Here is a 27760-nt window from a genome sequence, read left to right as displayed (position 1 = left end):
TTAAATATAAACGAATATAGATATATAGAGGATTCCAATGTAAAAAATATGCACATCAATTATGGAACATAATTTCCTTTCGTGCATTCAGTCCATTTGGAACACAGGTTTTCAGCTGGAACATCCAGAAAGCTTCTCTGGTCACTAGACGTCTTTTAAAATCCCCATCTCTTGATGGAACACAAACTTTCTCAAATCCGACCGCTTGAAGTGAAGAAATATTCCTTTGATGTTGAGAAATAAAATGTTTAGAGGAAAAGGACATGTCCGATTTAGAACTGCCAAGAGAGATTATATCGGTTATATGCTCTGAAATTCTCACTTTCAGTTTTCTCGTGGTGTTTTAGGTAGAAAACATTTCTCACATTAAGAACATGAAAAAGGTTTATCCCCTGTGTGAATTTTTTGGTGACTAAGAAAGATGATTTCTTCACAAAACATTTCCCACATTCTGAACAGGAAAAAGGCTTCTCCCCTGTGTGAGTTCTTTGGTGCTTAATCAAATTTGATTTCTGGGTAAAACATTTCCCACATTCTGAACAGGAAAAAGGCTTCTCCCCTGTGTGAGTTGTTTGGTGCTTAACCAAATCTGATTTCTTTGTAAAACATTTCCCACATTCTGAACAGGAAAAAAGCTTCTCCCCTGTGTGAGTTCTATGGTGCTTAACACAATCTGATTTATTGCTAAAACATTTCCCACATTCTGTGCAGGAAAAAGGCTTCTCCCCTGTGTGAGTTCTATGGTGCTTAACCAAATCTGATTTCTGGCTAAAACATTTCCCACATTCTGAACATGAATATGGCTTCTCTCCTGTGTGAATTCTCTCATGTGCAACAAGATGTGAATTCTGAGTAAAACATTTCTGACATTCTGAACATGAATATGGCTTCATTGCTGTGTGAATTCTCTCATGTGTAACAAGATGTGAATTCTGAGTAAAACATTTCCCACATTCTGAACAGGAAAATCTATTCTCTGTTATGTCAATTTTTTCATGTTTAAGAAAAGTCTTTTCAAGAAAATTATTTCCATATTCTGAATATCAAAATGGCTCCTTTCCTTTAGAATCAATTATTTTTTTAATGCTTATATCGTGACTTTGATTTTCCTTAGTAGTTGGTAATGAACCAAAAGATGGGACCGGTTTCATAGGATCAGATGACAGATCTTTGCTATGAAGGGATAATGGTATATCTGGAGTAATGGCATTAACTTCAGTTGTATCCTGTGAGAGCTCAAGATCATCAGATTTAAAAATTGAAGATGTCAGCGTTCCCTCTGATCTCCTGGTGCATTCATCTGCTAAAAATAAAACCAATTAATAATTTTGAATAAAATATCCTCAAATTTTATACTTTTGAACATTTCTACTTAAGCTGTCCATAAAAAATACAAGCTTTTTAAGAAATATTGAAGTATTCACCAAGACAATGACAGTTCACAGTCTAATCGAAAGCCTCATAGCATGAACCAGTGCATCATGGTGTTCAATGGTTTGTTCATTCTGCCTCCCAAACATGGAACAAAAAGCCAACAAACAATGTTATATAGGTGAAAATTATACCAATAAAACTTCTACTCATCTCACGGAAACACAAGAAACCACTAAGATCCATCATCTGTCAGAGGAAAACCAAAAGGTTTCCACAATATTTGTGGCTCAAAAGCTCTTGAAAAGCAACATGGCTTCCATAAACCAATCCAGCAACATCCGCTCTCCCAAAGTCAAATATCCACTCTCTTCTGAGCCTTGTAGTGCGCCCAAACCATATTTAGCATCCATATATGTGGCATTACTATAGTGAGAAGAACCCACTTAATTTACGGTGTGTGTTTCCTGGAGCACAATCTGGGCATTATGTGTTGGATAATAAAATGGCAAATGTGCAATTTTCATGTTGCAACATCCAGTGCGAGCTAATTTCCGTAAAGTGTCACTACTCCCATAGAATAATTCACTGAGGGTTATAATTTCCATAATGGAGTCACTTTATGGGGATTTCTACTGCTTTAGTTTCCTGTAATTTTGTTATATTAGGGCATCTGCAGATGGTGTGTCCCCTCTCCACTGGAATCTGCTCCTGTGATGTTTGATTCCGTCACCAAGCAGCGCCTTATTTATTGTGCAGGCGTTGCTGGTAATAGAAGAGACGTTGAAACCAGAAGCTCTGGGTGGCGCTGGCTCTGTCCAGCCACTAAGATTAGGGTGCCTGAGACCAGTAGTTTCATCCAGCCTGGCAATATGGGTTTGTGTGCTGTCCAGCAATCTGGTAGTAATCTGCTACCTGCTTAAGCCAATTAGAAAGCACCAAACCCTACTAAAGCTTGAAGCCTATTCCCGGAATCTGCCAGATACATCCTTGTTCTCCTCTGGTTCAGTCCTCTGTGCTCAGCTGGTGTATTTGTTTCCTGGTATAATCCCAGCCCGCTTACTGACTACACTTACTTACACTTACACACTTACACACTGACTGCACACAACGCAAACACGCTTTCTTCAGCGCTGCTCGAGGTGTGCAGAGCGGCAGTGGAGAAAATCTCTCTTAGCAGAAGACTTCATCCACTATAAGTTCATGCTCAAAACCTATAACTCTGCCCTTCATCTGGCCAAACAATCCTACTTCACCACCCTCATCACCTCACTATCCAACAACCCAAGACGACTTTTTGAAACCTTAAACTCCCTCCTGAAACCTAAAGTACAGGCCCCCATCACCAACCTCAGCGGTGAGGATCTGGCCACTTATTTCCTAGAAAAAATCAACCACATCCATCAGGATATCTCAGCCCTATCTCCTCAGTGCCTGGATCCCGTTCCCTGCCGCACCTCAAGCTCACTAGACATCTTTGAGCCTGTTTCAGAAGAAGAAGTTTCCAAGCTCCTCGCTTCTGCTCGGCCTACAACCTGCAACAGTGACCCTATTCCTTCACAGCTCCTGCAGTCTCTCTCACCAGTGGTCACCACTCACCTGACTAAAATATTTAACCTCTCTCTTTCTTCAGGTATATTTCCCTCCTCATTTAAACATGCCATCATAACCCCTTTACTTAAAAAGCCATCCCTGGACCAGAACTGCACTGCTAACTACAGACCTGTCTCTAACCTTCCCTTCATCTCTAAACTCCTGGAACGCCTGGTCCACTCCCGTCTAATCCGCTATCTCTCGGATAACTCTCTTCTCGACCCCTTACAATCTGGTTTCCGCTCTTTACACTCTACTGAAACTGCCCTCACTAAAGTCTCTAATGATTTAATAACAGCTAAATCGAAAGGTCATTGCTCCCTGCTGATTCTCCTGGATCTCTCTGCCGCATTTGACACTGTGGATCACCAGCTCCTCCTCACTATGCTCCGCTCTATAGGCCTCAAGGACACGGCCCTCTCCTGGTTCTCCTCCTACCTCTCTGACCGCTCCTTCACTGTATCTTTTTCCGGCTCCTCTTCCTCTTCTCGTCCCCTTACTATCGGGGTCCCGCAGGGCTCAGTCCTAGGCCCCCTCCTCTTCTCTTTATACACTGCCCCTATTGGACAAACAATCAGCAGATTTGGGTTCCAGTATCATCTCTATGCTGATGACACCCAATTATACACTTCTTCCCCTGACATCACCCCTACCCTAATTCAAAATACCAAGGATTGTCTGTCTGCTGTCTCTAGCATCATGTCCTCCCTCTATCTGAAACTAAATCTCTCTAAAACTGAACTTCTTGTGTTTCTCCCCTCTACTAACCTCACTCTACCTAACATCGAAATAACCCTGGAGGGTTCAACCATAACTCCCAAGCAGCATGCCCGCTGTCTTGGGGTCATATTCGACACTGAACTTTCCTTTACTCCGTACATCCGATCACTCAGTCGCTCTTGTCACCTGCATCTTAAAAACATCTCCAGAATCCGACCTTTTCTCACCTTTGAAACTGCTAAGACTCTTACTGTCGCTCTTATTCATTCTCGCCTGGACTACTGCAACTCTCTTCTGATCGGTCTCCCTCTTACCAAACTTTCTCCTTTCCAATCCATCTTGAATGCGGCAGCCAGGGTCATATTTCTGTCCAGCCGCTTCACCGATGCCTCCATCTTGTGCCAGTCATTACACTGGCTACCTATTCGCTACAGGGTCCAGTATAAACTCATCTCTCTCACCCACAAAGCTCTCCACTGTTCTGCACCGCCTTATATCTCCTCTCTCATCTCTGTCTATCGCCCTACACGTGCCCTCCGTTCTACAAATGACCTAAGACTAACATCCCCCGTAATCCGAACCTCGCACCTCCGCCTCCAAGACTTCTCTCGTGCTGCTCCAGCTCTCTGGAATGCACTTCCCCAGGCGATCAGACTGATACCTAGCCCTGACCTATTCAAGCGCGCTTTGAAAACCCATCTCTTCAAACAAGCCTACCACATCAACTACCCAGCAAGCTAACTTTGCCCTGTTCCCTCCTTCCAAATATTATTCTGAATCTGCACCCTACTATTCATCTGTCTCCACACCCTTCATGCACATGATAACTGCACTTGATACTTGTCTATTGCACTTAAACACACGGGCTGATGACCGGATCATGCAGCTTTATATGAAAATCCCTATTATAATTGCCAGACCTGAATTAACAAGCACTTTCCACCTGCTGTGTCCCCCCATTTCCTTGTAGATTGTAAGCTTGCGAGCAGGGACCTCACTCCTAATGTCACTGTTTGAATTGTCTTAACTTGTATTGAATTTATTGTCTGTACATGTCCCCGCTTAATTGTAAAGTGCTGCGGAATATGTTGGCGCTATATAAATAAAAATTATTATTATTATTATTACACTTGTGTCTTCTGATTTTCTACTTTCTCTGCTCTCCTGGTTATGGCCAACTACCTGACTATTCTTCTTGCCATCTCACTCCACAGAATAGCAGGTAACACAATGGCCCAGATCCATGTAATGGTGTTAGATGAGCATGGCAGTCACTGGGATCTGGAAAATAGAGTAGATAGAGCCAAGCCTTCTTGTGGTGGCCATCTTTTGATCTGCCAGGTGATCACTAACAGTGCTCCCAATACATCGTGTCTGCAAACTATTCCATCAAGGTCTGTGTACGAATAGCTAAATGGCGCTCCTTCCTTTCTTACCCTACCATGTGCCCAGAAAGTAGTGTACAACCATATATAGGGGATTGTTGGATTCAAGAGACATTGGGAAATAATTTGTAAGGTCCATTTGTTTCCTATTATCCTGGTGAACACTCTCTGGGTAATTAGAGTATGAGGCTCAGTGGCTCTTGGCAATCTAAACTATCGTAAGGGCCAATATTTTCCATCAGATGAGTTTCAAGAAGAAATATTAGACATTCAGAGAGCATTTTTATAATAGTGCAGAGCTGAGGTGTCTTAAATTTAGATCTCAGGCATTTGGCAGAGGTAATGGAGATATAATTTTAAAGGCTACCAGGTAGTGGCAGACTCACATAAGTGAGGCAGGCCGATCCCACAATCATCACTCTACCATACAAAATGAACCTGTACAAAAAGAACTAGAATAAAAAACATGTTACCGTTTTTTGGACTATAAGACTTTCCTGATTATAAGACGCACCCCAAATTTTGAGGAGAAAAATAGGAATTTTTTTTTTAATAACATGGTGGCGCTTCTTTTAATCCATGCGTCTTATTGCTGTGGTGAAGTGGGGTCATAGTGTCGCTGCTGGAGGAGGCAGTAGTGGGGTGCTGCTGCTGCCGCTGCCCGGGGTTGCCACCGTTGCTGCTGCCTGGGGTGTCCGCCGCTGTGGGGGCACTCTGTCAACATTTTGTGAAATGCCAGAGCCCCCGCATGTCCTGTGCGGTGGACTCTGTAAACATGGCTGCCGGGGGGCGGCGCATGCGCTGATGGCGATTTCGGTATCAAGATCTCAGGATATGAAATTTCAGCCCTGAAATTAGATCTCAGGACTCTAGGAAGCCATTAGCATCATTACCCTCCGCTTTCTCTTACAGGCCCATCATAATATTTTTCTTCAAGTGATCTTCTAACTTGCCAGCACATTCTACGTACGCTGTCATTTGGCTTTATAGTTTACAGATCTGGGCAGGTAACATCAGCATTTTAAAGTAGATGGATCCTCCAGGTTGTAAGTTCTATAGAAAAGGGCTTTCAATGCCCAAAGTCATTTGAACAGTTTTGGGTGGAGGAGAATGTTGTGGTCTAGAGGCAAAATGGTGATCATGGTAATACGGCCGGACTACACCACCGATAAAGCAGCCACAGCCGGTGACTGAGAGGAATCTGTGACTTCTCTGCATTCAGTGGTTACTACTCACCTGGGTAGTCATATGTGGGAATCTCCTCTTTACACCACTCATCACCCCTCACATATGTCTCTGTAGTATTAATATGGGTCAGATCTTCACCCTGAAACAAATATTGTAAAAGTCACCGACAGATGGAGAAGTCCCATCTATGATCAGCTCTAATCCTGCCATCTCCACCGTTCTCATTAAACAAGTTGTTGAAATATGTTTGGTACAAAAACTCATTCCTGTCTATGAGCGTTTAGTTGCTAAATTTGTAAACTATTTATAAAGCTTAAAAAAAACTCCCAGAGGCTCAAACAGTCTGTGTATGAGAGAAGCAGCCTGCTGTAGATGCTGCACAGATAGAGACACACAAATGATTTATTCCTGATCTATTAAGCTTACAAGAGACAAAAAAACTGACTGGCACATCCAGACTAATGTGAATAGGTGCATACCAAGAGGAGCTACCCCCATATACAATATACAAAGAATGGTTGCACTCTATCATGCTAAGGCATGTCAATGTGGAATATATGTAATTAGAATTGCAATACAGCTTTAGAATTATAGAAAAAATATATGAGACTCTTAGCATAAAATTTGGCCAAATATTATCTGCCCACCAGCCATCAGATTTGAGGCCGCCTTGACGTTGGCTGGTGGGCAGATAATATTTGGCCAAATTTTATGCTAAGAGTCTCATATATTTTTTCTATAATTCTAAAGCTGTATTGCTATTCTAATTACATATATTCCACATTGACATGCCTTAACATGATAGAGTGCAACCATTCTTTGTATAATATATATGATCTATTAAGCTTATCATACAGTGAGGTCCATACATATTTGGACAGAGACAACATTTTTCTAATTTTGGTTCTAGACATTACCACAATGAATTTTAAACAAAACAATTCAGATGCAGTAGAAGTTCAGACTTTCAGCTTTCATTTGAGTGTATCCACATTAAAACTGGATGAAGGGTTTAGGAGTTTCAGCTTCCAAATGCAAGCATCACACCTCAAATCAACTCTTTATCTGCTTATTTGAGAATGACATAATGAAGGGATTGCCCACACCTGTCCATGAAATAGCCTTGGAGTCAATTGTCCAATTACTTTTGGTCCCTTTAAAAACAGGGTGGCCCATGTTAAGGAGCTGAAACTCCTAAACCCTTCATCCAATGTTAATGTGGATACCCTCAAATGAAAGCTGAAAGTCTGAACTTCAACTGCATCTGAATTGTTTTGTTTAAAATTCATTGTGGTAATGTCTAGAACCAAAATTAGAAAAATATTGTCTCTGTCCAAATATACTGTATATGGACCTAACTGTATATTGCTCTTGATTGTTCCTGAAAAAACAAGTTCTGTTGTCACATGCTTGGAGAGAATCGTGAGCAATCCGCCAACAGGTTATGGGCCCAGAGTAACACAGCAACTATAGCCCAAAGCAAAAGCAGCACAGAGCAATAGAGAAGATGTCCACTAGCAGCAATCCTGTCAAGTTCTCAGTGCCAAGCCTCAAAAACCAGATATACCAGTCCTGGAAATTCAAGGGAAAGATGCTGTTAATAAGAGAAGATAGGTAGAAATACACTAAAGGGCATGTTACACTAAGCGATATCGCTAGCAATATCGCTATAACTTGTGACGTTATAGCGATATTGCTAGCGATATCGCTGTGTCTGATACTTACCTACGACCGGCTCCCCCGCTGGTTATCGCTGGTCGCGCGAGAACGTCCAGGACTGTTTCTCGTCGTCAGCTTCCTGCGGTGCTTCCTGTGGAGAGACCAGCGACGCGTGGAGCCGGGCGGGAGGACGCAGGATCGCCTGGTGTGACAGGTAAGTAGCGATCCCCGTCCCCAGCAATGTCGCTGGTGAGATCTGCCTGTGTGGCAGCTCACTAGCGACCACTTAGCGATGTACCAGCGATCCTGACCGTGTCATATCGCTGGTCGGGATCGCTGGTACATCGCTTAGTGTGACAGTACCTTAAGGATCAAGTGCCTCATCCATTATCAGATGATTGCCTAGAGAAGGATCAGAGAGCACAAAGCACGATCTCCCTCAGTGTAGATGATAATCAGATTGTGCATATACGCAAATGTGCAACTGCAAAAGAGATGTGGGATGAGTTACAGAAAGTGCATGAAAGATTAAATCTCAGCAATAAGCTTTATCTCATGAGAAAGCTATATCAGTTTAAGCTAAGTGATGGACGTAATATGCAGGACTATATAAGAAAAACCCTATAGATTGTGGAGCGTCTCAGGGGTTTTGGAGAAGAAATTAAAGATTTTCATGCTGCTGCATTTCTATTAAGTGGTCTTCCAGAGAGTTATGACAGACTTGTGACTGCACTAGATGCACGGCCAGATGATGAGCTGACACTAGAGTATGTTAAAGGCACACTTTTGGATGAATTCAAGATAAAAACGCAGCATGTAAGCAGGATCCTTGCGGGCAGGATCATCTCTCCTTCTGTACTTGTGTGCACCTTGTTTTGCTCATGTTTATTGTACTTGTCTATATTTACCCCTTTTCACATGTAAAGTGCCATGGAATAAATGGCGCTATAAAAATGTATAATAATAATAATAATAATAATAATAATTGCAGAGAGAAAGAACCATACTCTCTGTGAAAGTGGAAGAAGTATGTTGTTTGATGCGAGTCTACCTACAATGTATTGTGTAAAAGCCATCATGACAGCTTGCTATCTTTAAAACAGAGTGCCAGGTAAAGCCACAAATAAAACTCCATATGAGCTGTGGAACTGTGAGAAGCCTAACCTGAAGCACCTCAGGATATTTGGAAGCAAAACATTTGTGTATGTTTCCAAAGAAAAACGTTCCAAGTGGGAAACACACGCAAAGCAAGGAGTCCTGGTGGGCTATAGGGAAACTCAAAAGGGATACAGAATCCTACACCCAGAGACCAACACAGCAACAATCAGCAGAGATGTAGTGATTGATGAAAACTCTATCGCTCAAATTCCATGATGTTACACCAGTTGTTGAACCTAAGAAGCAAGAACAAGAATCTTAATCACCAAACCCACATGCCGTAATGGAAAACACTGAAGTGTAGATAAGCTCTGAAGCCACCAAGGAAGACACAGAAAAACCAAGTCAACCTCCAGTCAGGAGATCAGAAAGGCCAAACAAAGGTATCCCAGCTAGATGACTTTCTTATATGGTCAGAACTCTTCCTGAACCAGAGCCACAGTCATGGCAAGAGATGCAAAAACTGCCAGTCCACAAGAAGCAGAAGTGGATAAATGCTGCTAATGATGGAGTCCCTTCACTAACTCCAGACATGGGAGCTTACTGAGCTACCACAAGGAAAAAGAGCTATCGGATGTAAGTGGGTCTTCAAAAAGAAATATGACTCAGAAGGTAGCGTTCACCGGTTTAAGGCAAGATTGGTCGCAAAAGGGTACTCGCAAAAGTATGGTGAAGATTATGATGCTACATTTTCTCCAGTTGTGAAGCAAGCCACATTCAGAACTTTAATGTCAGTAGCTGCAGTTCAACAGATGACAGTGAGACATTTTGACATCAAAACAGCCTTCCTACATGGTGACAATGATAAATCCACCTGAGGAAGGCAGCGATCCGCTGCCGAAACGCATAGAGGTCTAATAAAAGGCTGTTCACTATCTACTTATTGCAGTGTGCTCTATTGCCATAGTGCTCCTCAAACTGACCACATACCATTTTTTCCCTAAAAAATACATGGTGACATTGAAGAAGAGTTGTACATGAGCCAACCCAAGGGGTATATTAAAAAGGGTGATGAATTCCTTGCCTGAGGAGGTGGTGATGGCGATCTCAGTCGAGGGGTTCAAGAGAGGCCTGGATGTCTTCCTGGAGCGTAACAATATTGTGTCTTACAGTTATTAGGTTCTTTAGAAGGACGTAGATCTGGAGATTTATTCTGATGGAATATAGGCTGAACTGGATGGACACATGGCTTTTTTCGGCCTTGCTAACTATGTTACTTTGTTTAAGAGCACCTTGTTTGTAAAATGCAAAAGTCTTTCTATGGACTTAAGCAGTCGGCAAGAGCTTGGAACTCAAAAATGAACAAAGTCTTGATGGATGAAAGATCTAAAAGATCTCAAGCTGATCCATGTTTGTATATGAAAAATGTAGCAAAGGAGTGGATGTATGTTCTCCTATATGTAGACGATGTAATCATGTCTTATTAAGATGAAAAATAAATTGCAAAGCTAGGAGAAATTCCCAACCAGCACTTTGAGACTAAGAACCTTGGAAATATGACATATTATTTGGGAATCCAAATCCATAGATAGGAAGATGGGAGTTTTCTTCTCAACCAAAGCTCTAAAATTTCCACAATCCTAAACCAGTTTGGAATATTAGAAGCTAAAGGCTGAGAGTTACAGACAAGCAGTGGAGGAGCTTCTGTACTTAGCAACCACAACTTGTCTGGATATCACGGCCACAGTCGGAATTCTCTGTCGACGTGTAAGCAAGCCACGCCAGAGTGACTGGAATGCAATTAAGAGAATGCTTCAATATCTTAAAGAAACTCAAAGGTTAATGTTAAGATATCTGCATCAGGAGATCTCACACTCAAAGGTTATGTGGATGCAAATTGGAGATTCAAGTGATCGAAAATCAACAAGTGGTTACTTGTTCAAGTTAGGAGAAAATTCAATTTCTTAGTCCAGCAGAAAACAAGTGTCAGTTGCATTATCTTCTACAGAAGCAGAATATATGTCTGCTGCTTATGTAATTTGGTTGAAACAACTTTTGGAAGATTTCGGCAAGCCATTAGCTCAACCAACAGCTACCTTGCCAGCAGTAAGAAGATTAGTGCAAGGACTAAGCAATTTGATGTAAAACATCACCACTTACGTGACTTAGTAGAACGTGGTGTACTCCAGTTTGTTTATTGCGAGTCTGACAAGATGATAGCTCATGGCATGACAAAGCCATTATCAAGAGCCAAGTTTGTGGAATTCAGAACCGCAATGGGAAAAACAGGATAAGTAGTTGTTGAGTGGGGGTGTATGAGTGTTTAGTTGCTAGTTTTGTATGCTGTTTATAAAGTTTTAAAAAAAACTCTCAGAGGCTCACACAGGGAGAGCATGTGACTGTATTTCCTGTTGAGTCTGTGAATGAGAGAAGCAGCCTGCTGTAGATGCTGTACAGATAGAGACAAACAAATGATTTATTCCTGATCTATTAAGCTTATCATATATTTTTCCTGATTGTTCCTGAATAAGCAAGTTCTGTTGTCACACGCTTGGAGAGAATCGTGAGTAATCCGCTGCCAACACAAGTTCTGTGATGTATTAAGAGAAGTATAGAGTCTACATCACGTCAAATAATTATTCTCATCTTCTCCTTCTTGATCAGATCTCTTCTGGAACACTATGTCCAGTTCTGGGCATCAAAGTTAAAAAAAAACATTGACAAGCGAGAGCAAGTTCAGAGAAGAGCTACCAGGATGGTGAGATAAAGCAAGACTGAGCACAAGACCTTCACAGCCGTCTACACATCATAGGGGAGATCTCCTGACTAGAGTTGAGCGAAACGGGTCGAAAAAATTCAAAAGTCGCCGACTTTTGACAAAGTCGGGTTTCATGAAACGAAACCCGACCCTAGGATGAGGTCGGCCACGAGGTCAGCGACTTACGCGCCAAAGTCGCGTTTCAAAAGTTTGTTTTGCGCTCTTTTTCAGCCAATCAGGATCCACGGACACTGTGGGCAACGTGATGACATAGGCACGGGTCACCACCATCTTTCAGAAGGGCATGCAAGTGATTGGCTTGCTTTGGTGGGCGTCACAGGGGGTATAAAAGGGCGTGCACGCCAACCGCCATCTTACTTCTGCCGATCTTAGCATAGGGAGAGGTTGCTGCTGATTCTGTAGGGAGAGCGTTAGGCAGGGAAGAAGACAGAAAAACTGCTTCTGCTGCTAGCGATTTGGCCTGAACAACACACCAGTCACTGTGTGTGCAGTGCAAGGGGAGGCTATATAGTGGTGTATCAGTGGTGTTGGTTGTTGGGCTGCCTTCTAAGGCTTCCTGACAGGCTGGCATTGCTGTTTACCCACTGCTCCGCAAACTGCTTTTTTAAAAGCAATCCAATCTCCCTTATCCTCTAGTCACTTTGGTCACAGCTGTGCCATCGAGCCTGTCACATAGCGCTCAGATATTCATTGGGCCTCAAACTGCTTTTTTAAAAGCAATCCCAATTTTTTTTTTTTGTCCTGCTGAGAAGAAAAAAAAACTGCTTCTGCTGCTGATAGCAATTTGGCCTGCACAACACACCAGTCACTGTGTGTGCAGTGCAAGGGGAGGCTATATTGTGGTGTATCAGTGGTGTTGGTTGTTGGGCTGCCTTTTAAGGCTTCCTGACAGGCTGGCATTGCTGTTTACCCACTGCTCCGCAAACTGCTTTTTTAAAAGCAATCCAATCTCCCTTATCCTCTAGTCACTTTGGTCACAGCTGTGCCATCGAGCCTGTCACATAGCGCTCAGATATTCATTGGGCCTCACACAATCCAAAAGTGTCCAGTGTCCAAAAGTGTGTGCAGAGATTCAAAATCTCCCTTATCCTCTAGTCACTTAGGTCACAGCTGTGCCATCGAGCCTGTCACATAGCGCTCAGATATTCATTGGGCCTCACACAATCCAAAAGTGTCCAGTGTCCAAAAGTGTGTGCAGAGATTCAAAATCTCACTTATCCTCTAGTCACTTAGGTCACAGCTGTGCCATCGAGCCTGTCTCATAGTGCTCAGATATTCATTGGGCCTCACACAATCCAAAAGTGTCCAGTGTCCAAAAGTGTGTGCAGAGATTCAAAATCTCCCTTATCCTCTAGTCACTTAGGTCACAGCTGTGCCATCGAGCCTGTCACATAGCGCTCAGATATTCATTGGGCCTCACACAATCCAAAAGTGTCCAGTGTCCAAAAGTGTGTGCAGAGATTCAAAATCTCACTTATCCTCTAGTCACTTAGGTCACAGCTGTGCCATCGAGCCTGTCTCATAGTGCTCAGATATTCATTGGGCCTCACACAATCCAAAAGTGTCCAGTGTCCAAATGTGTGTGCAGAGATTCAAAATCTCCCTTATCCTCTAGTCACTTAGGTCACAGCTGTGCCATCGAGCCTGTCACATAGCGTTCAGATATTCATTGGGCCTCACACAATCCAAAAGTGTCCAGTGTCCAAAAGTGTGTGCAGAGATTCAAAATCTCACTTATCCTCTAGTCACTTAGGTCACAGCTGTGCCATCGAGCCTGTCACATGGCGCTCAGATATTCATTGGGCCTCACACAATCCAAAAGTGTCCAGTGTCCAAAAGTGTGTGCAGAGATTCAAAATCTCACTTATCCTCTAGTTACTTAGGTCACAGCTGTGCCATCGAGCCTGTCACATAGCGCTCAGATATCAGTGGGCCTCACACAATCCAAAAGTGTCCAGTGTCCAAAAGTGTGTGCAGAGATTCAAAATCTCACTTATCCTCTAGTCACTTAGGTCACAGCTGTGCCATCGAGCCTGTCACATAGTGCTCAGATATCAGTGGGCCTCACACAATCCAAAAGTGTCCAGTGTCCAAAAGTGTGTGCAGAGATTCAAAATCTCACTTATCCTCTAGTCACTTAGGTCACAGCTGTGCCATCGAGCCTGTCACATAGCGCTCAGATATCAGTGGGCCTCACACAATCTAAAAGTGTCCAGTGTCCAAAAGTGTGTGCAGAGATTCAAAATCTCACTTATCCTCTAGTCACTTAGGTCACAGCTGTGCCATCGAGCCTGTCACATAGCGCTCAGATATCAGTGGGCCTCACACAATCCAAAAGTGTCCAGTGTCCAAAAGTGTGTGCAGAGATTCAAAATCTCACTTATCCTCTAGTCACTTAGGTCACAGCTGTGCCATCGAGCCTGTCACATAGCGCTCAGATATCAGTGGGCCTCACACAATCCAAAAGTGTCCAGTGTTCCAAAAGTGTGTGCAGAGATTCAAAATCTCACTTAACCTCTAGTCACTTAGGTCACAGCTGTGCCATCGAGCCTGTCACATAGCGCTCAGATATCAGTGGGCCTCACACAATCCAAAAGTGTCCAGTGTCCAAAAGTGTGTGCAGAGATTCAAAATCTCACTTATCCTCTAGTCACTTAGGTCACAGCTGTGCCATCGAGCCTGTCACATAGCGCTCAGATATTCATTGGGCCTCACACAATCCAAAAGTGTCCAGTGTCCAAAAGTGTGTGCAGAGATTCAAAATCTCACTTATCCTCTAGTCACTTAGGTCACAGCTGTGCCATCGAGCCTGTCTCATAGTGCTCAGATATTCATTGGGCCTCACACAATCCAAAAGTGTCCAGTGTCCAAAAGTGTGTGCAGAGATTCAAAATCTCCCTTATCCTCTAGTCACTTAGGTCACAGCTGTGCCATCGAGCCTGTCACATAGCGCTCAGATATTCATTGGGCCTCACACAATCCAAAAGTGTCCAGTGTCCAAAAGTGTGTGCAGAAATTCAAAATCTCCCCTGTCCTATAGACACCTTGTACCTTGTTTTACATACTATATAGTTTGTTGGATTTTGTCTACATTTCTACCAAAAATGAGGAAGGCTGGTGGAAGAGGCCGTGGAATTGGGCGGGGGTTGGCAGCTGGTAATGATGGTGTTGGTGGTGGATCTGATGGTAGTGGCAAGAGCAAAATAGGACCGAATGCAGGAGGTGTTGAGCCTGCGTCATCGTCTGGCTACATAAGGCCTCGAACGCTTAGTTTTCTAGGAGTTGGCAAACCGCTTTTAAAGCCAGAGCATCAGGAAAAGGTTTTGTCTTACATTGCTGACTCAGCCTCCAGCTCTATCGCCTCCTCTTCTTCAGTTGTAAAAAGTAAAAGCACTGAGTCGTCATTGGAGGCTCATGTTCATGAACCACACCTTTCCTTGTGTCCTTCACCCCAACCAAGATTGAAGGATGACGCAGGCCATACTACTGATTACTCCATGGAGCTGTTTTCACATACCATGCCTGGATTATCAAGTGAAATGGTGAATTACCCAGGCCAAGATGAATCTGACATGGAGTGCACTGATGCACAGCCGCTGATGGATGATTCTGCTGGTACATTCACTCAGAGCACTACATTGTCCTCGCAGTGTACAGAGCCAGATTCTGACCCTGATGAGACTCAGGTGCCCCTTCCCGCACACTATACCACCATACACGGTGACACAGAGGAAGGTGCACATGACATAGAAGAGGAGGTGATGGATGACCCAGTTGTTGACCCAGATTGGCATCCATTGGGGGAAGAGGGTGCTGCTTCCAATAGCTCAGATGAGGAGCATCCACAGCAGACATCGACATCGCAACAGCTGTTATCTGGCAGGCCCGGAGCACTCCAAAGACAGGTTCCAAACATCAAAAGAGTTGCTGGACAGCTTGTCCAGAGGGTCAAAAGATCACAGCGTGCTAGGCCGCAAAATGTCTGCCAAAGTAGGAAGAGTGCAGTGTGGCACTTTTTTGAACAAAATCCTCATGATCAGGCCAAGGTTATCTGTAAGAAGTGCGCAAAGACCTTTAGCCGAGGGAAAAATCTGAAAAATTTGAATACCAGTTGCATGCTTAGACATTTAACCAGCATGCACTTGCAAGCGTGGACACAACACCAAACCTCAAGTGCCACATGTGCAACTGATCACAACGAAGGTAGTCAGCAACGCTACATTGTTTCCCCCACTGTAAGCCCACCGGTTAGCACAGCAGCAAATGTTGAGGTGTCGTTGCAAGGCCACAGCAGTCAGGGAATCCCACTGTTATATCAACGAAAGACTGATTCTAGGCCATCAGAAAGAACACCAACTCCATCACCATCATCAACCCTCTCTCAGTCCGCCCTGTCCACCGCTACTTCCACCATATGCAGCTCTCAAGTCCAGCTCACCCTCCCAGACACTATGAGTAGGTCAAGAAAGTACTCAGTCTCTCATCCGCGTACACTGGGTTTGAATGCCCACATTGCCAAACTAATCTCGTTTGAGTTGATGCCGTTTCGGTTGGTGGAAAGCACAGCTTTCCGCGAACTCATGGCCTATGCAGTACCCCGCTATGACCTACGCAGTCGCCACTTCTTCTCTCGCAAAGCCATCCCAGCCCTCCACCATCATGTGAAAGACCGCATTGTCCATGCACTCAAGCAGTCAGTGAGCGGAAAGGTGAAACTCACTACTGATGCATGGTCCAGTCGGCATGGCCAGGGCCGTTACGTGTCCATCACTGCGCACTGGGTTAATGTGGTGGATGCAGGGTCCACAGGGGACAGCGGTGGTGAGACAGTGCTGCCTAGCCCACGGTATAGGAAACAGTTGGCTGTAGGCGTTCCACCCTCCTCCTCCACCTCCTCCAGAAGCGAAAGCTCGTCCACAGAGCGCAGTCGTACGAGCACTCCATCTGCAGCTGCCACTGTTGCACACGATGTGTCCCCCCATCGAGCAGCTAGTGGAAAGCGTCAGCAGGCTGTGTTGCAGATGATGTGTTTGGGCAACAGACACACCGCCGAGGTGCTGGCCGAGTACTTGAAGCGACAAACTGAGTCATGGCTGGGCAGTGTACATCTTGAGGCAGGCAAGGTAGTTAGTGATAACGGCCGTAATTTTGTGGCAGCCATAGCCCTTTCAAAACTCAGCCACATACCTTGCTTGGCTCACACCTTGAACCTGGTGGTGCAGTGCTTCCTCAAAAATTATCCGGAGTTAACAGCCCTGCTCCAGAAGGTGCGAAGACTGTGCGCGCACATCCGCCGGTTGCCTGTACACTCCGTTCGTATGCAGAAGCTGCAGCGATTGCTCCACCTTCCCAACCACCGCCTCATTATCGACATTGCAACAAGGTGGAACTCCACCCTGCACATGGTGGAACGGCTGTGCGAGCAGAGGCAGGCCATAATGCATTTGTGGGAGGATACCCGGCCAGGCACTTTGAGAGCAGACATGGAGTTGACAGGTGTGCAGTGGTCGAAGCTGAAAGACCTCTGTAAAGTCCTTCAGTGTTTTGAGGAATGCACACGGCTGGTAAGCGCAGACGACGCCATCCTAAGCATGAGCATCCCACTTATGCGTTTGCTCATGCAAACTTTGACGCACCTTAAGGAGCAGGCGTCTGCAGCCAATGTTGATGAGGAGGAAGAGGAGGAGGGAATCCTTGATGACATTCAGCCATTGTCTGCTCAGGGACCTCTCCTGGACGAGGTGGAGGAAGAAGAGGAGGAGGGCTCGCTTGCCCTGCTGCTAGTGTGCTATCCGAAAGAGTCTTCAGTGCTGCTGGATCAATCCTGACAGAAAAAAGGACCCGTCTGTCGACCCAAAATGTTGATGATCTAACCTTCATTAAAATGAACCATGCATGGGTTTCAAAGGATTTTGTCCCACTTTCCCCTGCTGACCCATAGTTTGCCAGAAAAATGGCTCGCTTTTGTCTTCCTCTTCCTCGGACTTCTCCAATTCCTCCATTTGCAGCTGCTGAATGTCTAACATCAACATATGCCATTTTTTCCACCTCCCTAACTGGGCTGCCTCCCCCCACAGGGCCGGAGTCACCACCTGGCGCACGCACCCGTGCGAGTGCCGTTGCCCTGGACAGGTGGGTGGGCACACTCTTGGGCGATGGCACTGGCACAGGGTCCCTCATAGTACAATCAAGTGTTTCTGATGGTGGGGGTGCACACCCGCCGTCAGACACACCGGCATACTATGAGGGGCCCTGTGCCAGTACCGCCGCCCACGAGTGGGCCCCCCCTGCTGGCTCAGGGCCCCAGCACTTGCAATACTTACCTCTCCCTGCTCAACCGCTGTGTAGTCTAGGCTGTTAAATCCTTCACTGGGACTGCCACTACAAATTTGGTGAACTGATAGATGATGGTTAAGACATAGCTATGCCCTGTCCTGCTGGGCTCTATCTTCAGATGATCAATGGCTTCCATTTGTTGTGGACGTCGACTCACAATGAGATGCAGTGCCGGTTTTTCATCAGCTTTCACAGTTTTCCTACTCACAGACGTGTGACATTCCTGCCCACATTTTTAAATGTGCCCTCTCATGCCAATCCAATAGAATCGCCTACAGCCTGTGGCTTGTGTCTTTTGCACTCCAAAGTCACCTGACAGATCATGATAGGCAGTGAGGACCATGTCTACATCTCTTCTTGTGATCAAAATTTGATGGCGATGAGTAACGGTGATGGGATCAATGGTACTGCGATACAGCAACACTTTCTTCACAAAGAACTGTTTTCGCTGTCTCCACACACAAAGTAATTGAGGGTCAGCATCACCTCTGAGAATTCTCCTGGGAGTTTTTCCCGTGATTAGTAATTCCTAAATTTCTGCAATCACTCGACTTTATGTCTGTACTTTTATCCATCTTGTTTCCTCTTGCGGAGAGTCTGGACTGTCTTACTGATACAGAAATATATATGAAGATTTAAAAATACCCCAACAGTGTATACTGGTGTACGCTTCAAAAACATTTCCTTTTTTCTACTTTTTAGATTGTTGTCTAATCCATACTGAGGCTGTGAGTGTCTTTGTCGTACTCCGGAAATAAACACGGAGATTTTAAATGTTTAAACTCTGCTATATATACCTGTTATCCGGAGATACTGTACCCTTTCTCAACTTTCTGCAATCTTGTCGAATCCATACTGTGCCTGAGACCGTCTGAGTCTGCCTCCTGATTACAGATGAGTGGTGTTTGAGTGGAACTGTTGGCCAAGTTCAAATTCTAGCTGTTTTGGGCGGTGTTAGATCCGTTCATCGAACTACAACACTTTGATTAAAATTCGGCTGTTCGAGTTTCCATTCGAGAACGTTTCGTTAAACAAAAGCGTATCTTTTTTTCATATTAATAATGGTTTTCAATGATAATAGACAGTTTTAGGGCATAGTAGCGGTGTCTGGTAGTCAGCGGTGTACTACACCTGTGAAGGAGCTACACTGTGTGTGTTTCTAATAATTTTTTAATATTGTCCTGAAAATCCCTTTGGGCCTAGTAACTGTGTCTGCTACTCAGAAGAGGAGCCCACCCGTGAACCGAGCTATGCCGCCTGTTTATGAAAGAACCAGTTTTTGACTGCATTTACACCACTTAATACTTAGGGCCTAGTAACTGTGTATGCTACTCAGCAGAGTTGGCCACCCGTGAACCAAGCTATGCCGCCTGTTTATGTAAGAACTGTGTGCTACTCAGCAGAGGAGCCCAGCTGTTAAGCAAGCTACAGCACCTGTGGTTTGGGCACTTAATTTTTTCACATTCTTTCTGGAATGCCGTTTAGGCCTAATTCCGGAATTACGGTTGACCTGCACTTACTGGGAAATGCTTGTTCGTGGGGAAGAATTGTAATCCCAGATCCACATCACTAACGGGGTTCAGCGTGTTATCCGCACCTGTAAGCGATACACGCTGGTCCTTTCATTGTAGCACGCGTGCAGCCCCGGACATGTAAGGGCATGACAGACCTGTTATTGGCCGATCTCGCGTGCCAGAGCCTTGCGTGTCCCTCTAGTAAGCTGGACGCGGACCGCGGGGGGCATGCCTGAGTCTCGTTCGTTAACGGAATTAAGCTTGCAATCTGTGCAGCTTTTTTGTGGATGGCATGGTTGAAGTTGCCCATGTTGAGTCCAATTAAGCCGCAGGCTCCACTCCTGGTGGTGCCCTTCTGGACATTCCTTTAAGGTTCAGCTTTGCAACCATACTGCCCCCGGAAACCAAACACTATTCCTGACAGTGACATTCTGGTCAAAGAGCGCGATGACATCACGTCTGTACGCCCTCTGCCTAAACAGTGCAAGTGCAGAAAGATGGATGAAGGGGACGACGAGGAGTCCAGAGTACAGGGATTCCCTAGCGAGGAGACTTATTTAATTGTTTTAAAGGTTGATATACAAAAAAATCAATCCTTAAAAGATACTTTATTAACCAATCATTAAAAAGTTTTCAAAACTTCAAAAAACAGGCAAACAAAAATAGGCTTATTGCTGATTTTCAAAATCCAGCCACAAACACTAGAGAGTCGTTCCAATGTCAGGTAGAGGGTCACAAACCTATTTGTCCCTATAGGGCCCTATATCTCTCTCCTACCTGACAGCGGAGGTTGGCACCCTCTTGATACGCAAATGGCGCCCCCACTCCTCGGCGGCTCTCCCTAATCACCCTGTTGACTCCTATCTAAATGACATCAGCTTGGAGTACAACAGATGGCCGGGGACAAAACTCAAGTCATACACTATAGAAATGATCCCTGAAAGTATAGTCATAGTTTGTGGCTGGATTTTGAAAATCAGCAATAAGCCTATTTTTGTTTGCCTGTTTTTTGAAGTTTTGAAAACTTTTTAATGATTGGTTAATAAAGTATCTTTTAAGGATTGATTTTTTTGTATATGAGCCGTTGAATAATTAATCCAGAATTATATTTATTAAGAATTTTTGTTTTAACCCCTTCACGACCAATGACGCCACATAGGCGTCATAAAACCTGGTTCAAATCTGACCAGTGACGCCTATGTGGCGTCATGACTTCAAAGCCCCCCTGCGGGTCGGGTGACCGGGGTCACTGAAAGGTCACCCGACCCGCAGATACAGGGGGCTTTGTAATTCACCACAGGGGGCGTGGCTTCGCCCCCACGTGGCTACGATCGCTCTGATTGGCTGTTAAAAGTGAAACAGCCAATGAAAATTGATGAAATATTACAATCCAGCCATGTCCGACGCTGCTGTAGCATCGGACATGGCTGGAGACACCGATTCCACCCCCCCCACCGGCGATGGCCCCCCCGCAACTGAATGACAGCGGCGATCTGCCGCCGCTGTCATCATCTGCCCCCCTCCCATTCCCTCTGCTCCCCGACAGCCTCCGATCCCCCCCTCACCCCCCCGGTACCTCCTGAGTCCCCCCGTCCCTCTCGGTGTCCCTCGGGTCCAGATGATGGGCGCCGCCATCTTTGAAAATGGCGGGCGCATGCGCAGTGCGCCCGCCCGAATCTGCCGGCTGCAGATTCCATTCTTTCATTTTGATCACTCTCACAGTGATCAAAATGAAAGAAAAAGTAAATAAACCCCCCGATTATCACCCCCATAGGTAGGCAGAACTAATAAAATAAAGAAAATATTTTTATTTTTATTTTTCCATTAGGGTTAGGGTTAGGGTTGAAAAGAGGGTTAGGGTTAGGGTTAGGGTTGAAAAGAGGGTTAGGGTTAAAAAGAGGGTTAGGGTTAGGGTTGAAAAGAGGGTTAGGGTTGAAAAGAGGGTTAGAGTTGGAAAGAGGTTAGGGTTAGGATTGGAAAGAGGGTTAGGGTTGGAAAGAGGGTTAGGGTTGGAAAGGGTTAGGGTTGGAAAGAGGGTTAGGGTTGGAATTAGGGTTAGGGTTGGAATTAGGGTTAGGGTTGGAATTAGGGTTAGGCTTGTGGTTAAGGTTATGGTTAGGGTTGGGACTAGGGTTCGGGGTCTGTTGGGGTTAGGGTTATGGTTAGGGTTGGAATTAGGGTTAGGGATGTGTTGGGGTTAGGGCTGTGGTTAGGGGTGTGTTGGGGTTAGGGCTGGAGTTAGAATTGAGGGGTTTCCACTGTTTAGGCACATCAGGGGGTCACCAAACGCGACATGGTGCAACCATTGATTCCAGCCAATTTTGCGTTCAAAAAGTTAAACGGTGCTTCCTCCCTTCCAAGCCCCGACGTGTGCCCAAACAGTGGTTTACCCCAACATATGGGGTATCAGCGTACTCAGGAAAAATTGCACAACAACTTTGGGGGTCTAATTTCTCCTGGTACCCTTGGGAAAATAAAAAATTGGGGGCTAAAAAAATATTTTTGTGGAAAATTTTTTTTTTTTAATTTTCACGTCTCTGCGTTATAAACTTCTGTGAAGCACTTGGGGGTCCAAAGTGCTCACCAGGCATCTAGATAAGTTACTTGGGAGGTCTAGTTTCCAAAATGGGGTCACTTGTGGGGGGTTTCTATTGTTTAGGCACATCAGGGGCTCTGCAAACGTAATGACGACCGTAGACCATTCCATCAAAGTCTGCATTTCAAAACGCCACTACTTCCATTCCAAGCCCTTACGTGTGCCCAAACAATAGTTCCCCCCATATATGGGGCACCAGCGTACTCAGGACAAACTGTACAACAACTTTTGGGGTCCAATTTATCCTGCTACCCTTGTGAAAAAAAAAATTGCGGGCTAAAAATTATTTTTTTTGAGGAAAAAAAAATATTTTTTATTTTCACGTCTCTGCGTTCTAAACTTCTGTGAAGCACTTGGGGGTTCAAGGTGCTCACCACACATCTAGATAAGTTCCTTAGGGGGTCTAGTTTCCAAAATGGGGTCACTTGTGGGGGGGTTCCACAGTTTAGGTACATCAGGGGTTCTGCAAATGTAACATGATGCCCGCAGACCATTCCATCAAAGTCAGCATTTCATAATGTCACTACTTCCCTTCCGAGCCCCGACGTGTACCCAAACAGTGGTCATCCCCCACATATGGGGTATCAGCGTACTCAGGACAAACTGGACAACAACTTTTGGGGTCCAATTTATCCTGCTACCCTTGTGAAAAAAAAAATTGCTAGCTAAAAATCATTTTTTTTGAGGAAAAAAAAATATTTTTTATTTTCACGGCTCTGCGTTATAAACTTCTGTGAAGCACTTGGGGGTTCAAGGTGCTCACCACACATCTAGATAAGTTCCTTGGGGGGGTCTAGTTTCCAAAATGGGGTCACTTGTGGGGGGGTTCCACAGTTTAGGTACATCAGGGGTTCTGCAAATGTAACATGATGCCCGCAGACCATTCCATCAAAGTCAGCATTTCATAATGTCACTACTTCCCTTCCGAGCCCCGACGTGTACCCAAACAGTGGTCCCCACCCACATATGAGGTATCAGCGTACTCAGGACAAACTGGACAACAACTTTTGGGGCCAATTTATCCTGCTACCCCTGTGAAAAAAAAATTGCTGGCTAAAAATCTTTTTTTTTTTGTGGAAAAAAAAATATTTTTTATTTTCACTGCTCTGTGTTATAAACTTTTGTGAAGCACTTGGGGGTTCAAAGTGCTCCCTACACATCTAGATAAGTTCCTTAGGGGGTATAGTCTCCAAAATGGGGTCACTTGTGGGGGGTTCCACAGTTTAGGTACATCAGGGGCTCTGCAAATGTAACATGACACCCGCAGACCATTCCATCAAAGTCAGCATTTCAAAATGTCACTACTTCCCTTCCGAGCCCCAATGTGTACCCAAACAGTGGTCCCCACCCACATATGGGGTAGCAGTGTACTCAGGACAAACTGGACAACAAATTTTGGGGTCTAATTTATCCTGGTACCCTTGTGAAAATAAAAAATTGCGCACTAAAAAATAATTTTTCACGGCTCTGCGTCATAAACTTTTGTGAAGCACTTGAGGGTTCAAGGTGCTCACTACACATCTAGATAAGTTCCTTAGGGGGTCTAGTTTCCAAAATGGGGTCATTTGAGGGGGAGCTCCAATGTTTAGGCACACAGGGGCTCTCCAAACACAACATGGTGTCCGCTAACGATTGGAAGTAATTTGTATTTCAAAAAGTCAAATGGCGCTCCTTCCCTTCTGAGCCCTGCCGTGTGCCCAAACAGTGGTTCCCCCCCACATATGGGGTACCAGCCTACTCAGGACAAACTGGACAACAACTTTTTTGGTCCAATTTCTCCTGTTAGCCTTGTGAAAATTAAAAATAGTGTGCTAAAAATCATTTTTGAGGAAAAAAAAATATTTTTTATTTTCACTGCTCTGTGTTATAAACTTTTGTGAAGCACTTGGGGGTTCAAAGTGCTCCCTACACGTCTAGATAAGTTCCTTAGGGGGTCTAGTTTCCAAAATGGGGTCACTTGTGGGGGAGCTCCAATGTTTAGGTGCACAGGGGCTCTCCAAATGCGACATGGTGTCCGATAACGATTGGAGCTAATTTTCCATTCAAAAAGTCAAATGGTGCTCCTTGCCTTCCGGGCCATGCCGTGCACCCAAACAGTGGTTTATGACCACATATGAGGTATCGGTGTACTCAGGAGAAATTGCTCAACAAATTTTAGGATCCATTTTATCCTGTTGCCCATGTGAAAATGAAAAAACTGAGGCTAAAAGAAAATTTTTGTGAAAAAAAAGTATTTTTTTTTTTTACAGATCAATTTGTGAAGTACCTGGGGGTTCAAAGTGATCACTATGCATCTAGATAAGTTCCTTGGGGGGTCTAGTTTTCAAAATGGGGTCACTTGTGGAGGAGCTCCAATGTTTATGCACACAGGGGCTCTCCAAACACGACATGGCAACCGCTAAATATTCCAGCATATTTTCCATTCAAAAAGTCAAATGGCGCTCCTTCCCTTCTGAGCCGTGCCGTGCGCCCAAACAGTGGTTTATGACCACATATGGGGTATCGTTGTACTCAGGAGAAATTGCCCAACAAATTTTAGGATCCATTTTATCCTGTTTCCCATGTGAAAATGAAAAAATTGATGCTAAAAGAAAATTTTTGTTGGAAAAATTAAAATGTCCATTTTTTCTTTCCACATTGCTTTAGTTCCTGTGAAACACCTGAAGGGTTAATAATCTTCTTGAATGTAGTTTTGAGTAGCTTGAGGGGTGCAGTTTTTAGAATGGTGTCACTTTTGGGTATTTTCTGCCATATAGACCCCTCAAAGTGACTTCAAATGTGAGGTGGTCCCTAAAAAAAATGGTTTTGTAAATTTTATTGTAAAAATGAGAAATCGCTGGTCAACTTTTAACCCTTATAACTTCCTAACAAAAAAATATTTTGTTTCCAAAATTGTGCTGATGTAAAGTAGACATATGGGAAATGTTATTTATTAACTATTTTGTGTCACATAACTCTCTGGTTTAACAGAATAAAAATTCAAAATTTGAAAATTGCAAAATTTTCTAAATTTTCACCAAATTTCTGATTTTTTGACAAATAAACGCAAAAATTATCAACCTAAATTTACCACTAACATGAAGCTCAATATGTCACGAAAAAACAATCTCAGAATCGCTAGGATGCGTTGAAGCGTTCCTGAGTTATTACCTCATAAAGGGACACTGGTCAGAATTGCAAAAAATGGCCAGGTCATTAAGGTCAAAATAGGCTTGGTCATGAAGGGGTTAAAGGTTGGGAGCAATTTTTGGAGAGCACGATACTCTGGAGAATGATATCTGGGGCCCACCATACACTGGAGCATTCCAAAGGTGGACATCAGTCACTGGAGCAGCATTTACAGGGCCCATTATACACTGAAGCATTAGAAATGGGGCCCCTTATATATGGAGCATTATTTGGGCCCATAAGACACTGGATCTTCATCCATGGTGAACAACATATACTGTAGCATTATGTGGAGCTCATCATATACTGTATCTAACATTATATGGGACCAATGGTTCTGTATGGAGAAATATATGGGCCTCATTACTCTGTATGAGGGACTATGCGGTGGCCATAATACTGTATGGAGGAATATACTGTCCGTTTTTGGAGCTATTGGAGAATTTAAAATGGATATCAGTCATGTGATGTAAGAAGTGAAGTATTTTTCATTGTACTATACCGCTATTTCTCTGCCGTGTCAAAGGATCATGAATTGTGTCATGTGTTAAAGGAGCCCAGTGACACTCTTTGGCCCTGGGCCCATGAAAATCTGGAGCCAGCCCTACACCCCCACAACTTTAGCCAAATAACCCCCAGTTTTCAATGCCTAACTATTATTATAAAGTAAATTAAGGTTGACAAGCTTAAGAAATAAGAATTGATGTTTTTGGCATTAAAATGGGCACTGTAGGTGTGTTTCCTGTCCTCCACTCCCTGCCGACTTTTCTTCCCCATTGACTTACATTGGGTTTCGTGTTTCAGTCGGCCTTCGATTTTTCACAATAATCGGCCGATTTCGTTCGACCCGACTTTTGCGAAAGTCGGGTTTCGTGAAACCCGACTCGACCCGAAAAAAGGCAAAGTCGCTCATCTCTACTTCTTACCCATGGTCTTACGAGACATTATACCTTAGTTCATAATAAAGATTTTAATAAGTTACAAATTATTCCTATTGATCATATCCCTACTCATATTCCAAATAGGATTCTGAAATTAAACAGGAAACAGGTATATTGGATCTATAAATTAAGAAGCCTCAAACCACAGGGTCTTCATGAGATCACAGAGGTTTTTATTTAATTTATTAATAGAGGTTGTTATATGTATTTATTTATATTTTTTTGATATTTATGGAGGTCCTTTCATATTTATTTTCCTATGGGAGTTTATACGGAATTTCACCATGAAATACCTGATGATTATTTAATTGTTATAAAAGATCTTATTCATGTTTTATAAGGGAAGTATTTTTAATGTGTTTTTAATATAATTATTTCCATCATACTCCTTTATGTCTAGTAGGCCCTTTAAATTTAGAGACTTTTTAAGTATAAGCGCTCCACAGTAATAGGATTAAACCGATGGTGCTGCGGTTAGAAAATGGGATGAGTGGGGGCGTGGCCTAGACTGTCATGGAGTAGGACGTGCAGTCTAAGATCTCCCGGCACATCCACCCTAAATCAACTGAAATCATAGCCCATCCAGGCTAAATCCTCTCAGAAATCTTCTCAGAGTCACTCAGGAGTGACACCCCAGGCCTTTGGAGCCCTATTTGCCAGTTCCTACGGACTTTTGAGGTCTGGTACGTGCGAGGCCTAACACTTACTGCGGGGCCTGTTGAGGCCTACTGGCCATACCCGGACTGTATTACTTGGGCTCAGATCCCACCTGAAGAATTGGGGTAGAATCCCCCTCAGCAATCATCCGAACCATCTTCGGCACGTAAAGAAGCTTATATCAGGCTTATTATAGCCCCCTCTAGGGATAGAGGATCCCGGACCTCAGGCTCCCTCCCTCAGCCCTGATTCGACCCCCCATCTGGGCCACGGCTCTCATAGGAGCTCCTAAAGAAGATTACCGCCTATTTCTGAGGTAACCGGAGACAAAGACGCTCATATAATAGTTCACAGAAAGATTTATTTCTTCAATTGACTATTAATTTTTGCTGACGGGCACTCAGGTGCTTTTATAGAAGAAAGAGAAAAAAAAAAAAAAAAAACCCACTGCGCAGGCGCGACATTCCCTGGCCGCGGCTGACACCGCCGAGCGGCTTGAGGCAATAGCGCGCGCCTGAAATTCAGACTTCGGCCGCCCGCGGCTGCATCTTCATTACGGTACGCCTTTCCTTCCCTCCTGCTTCCGCTACCTAACCTCCCGCGGTCAGAACAATTGTCCGGGACCTGCCTGGAAAATCCTGAGGAGCGAATCTGTGGCAGCGGTTTAGAGCCATATTTTCAAGCGCCTCGCGCAGGAGCACCTCCCCCCGGCTGATAAACCCGACTGCCGTAGCTACAGCGGCACGGGAAGGCAT

General features: G+C 44.3%; 3 pseudogenes; 1 reads left to right on the top strand and 2 right to left on the bottom strand.

The window, feature by feature from the left end:
• Positions 1–27760, top strand: part of LOC141047206 (uncharacterized) — a 312027-nt pseudogene that overhangs the window by 237987 nt on the left and 46280 nt on the right.
• LOC141047148 (uncharacterized) lies at positions 195–27760 on the bottom strand (annotated as a pseudogene).
• LOC141047367 (small nucleolar RNA U3) lies at positions 20502–20596 on the bottom strand (annotated as a pseudogene).

Source organism: Dendrobates tinctorius, unplaced genomic scaffold, assembly GCF_039654945.1.
Source record: "Dendrobates tinctorius isolate UK_male_01 unplaced genomic scaffold, ASM3965494v1 ptg000126l, whole genome shotgun sequence".
Lineage (NCBI taxonomy): Eukaryota > Metazoa > Chordata > Amphibia > Anura > Dendrobatidae > Dendrobates > Dendrobates tinctorius.
The sequence above is the reverse complement of the archived record's forward strand: the minus strand, read 5'-3'. Positions and strand labels throughout refer to the sequence as shown.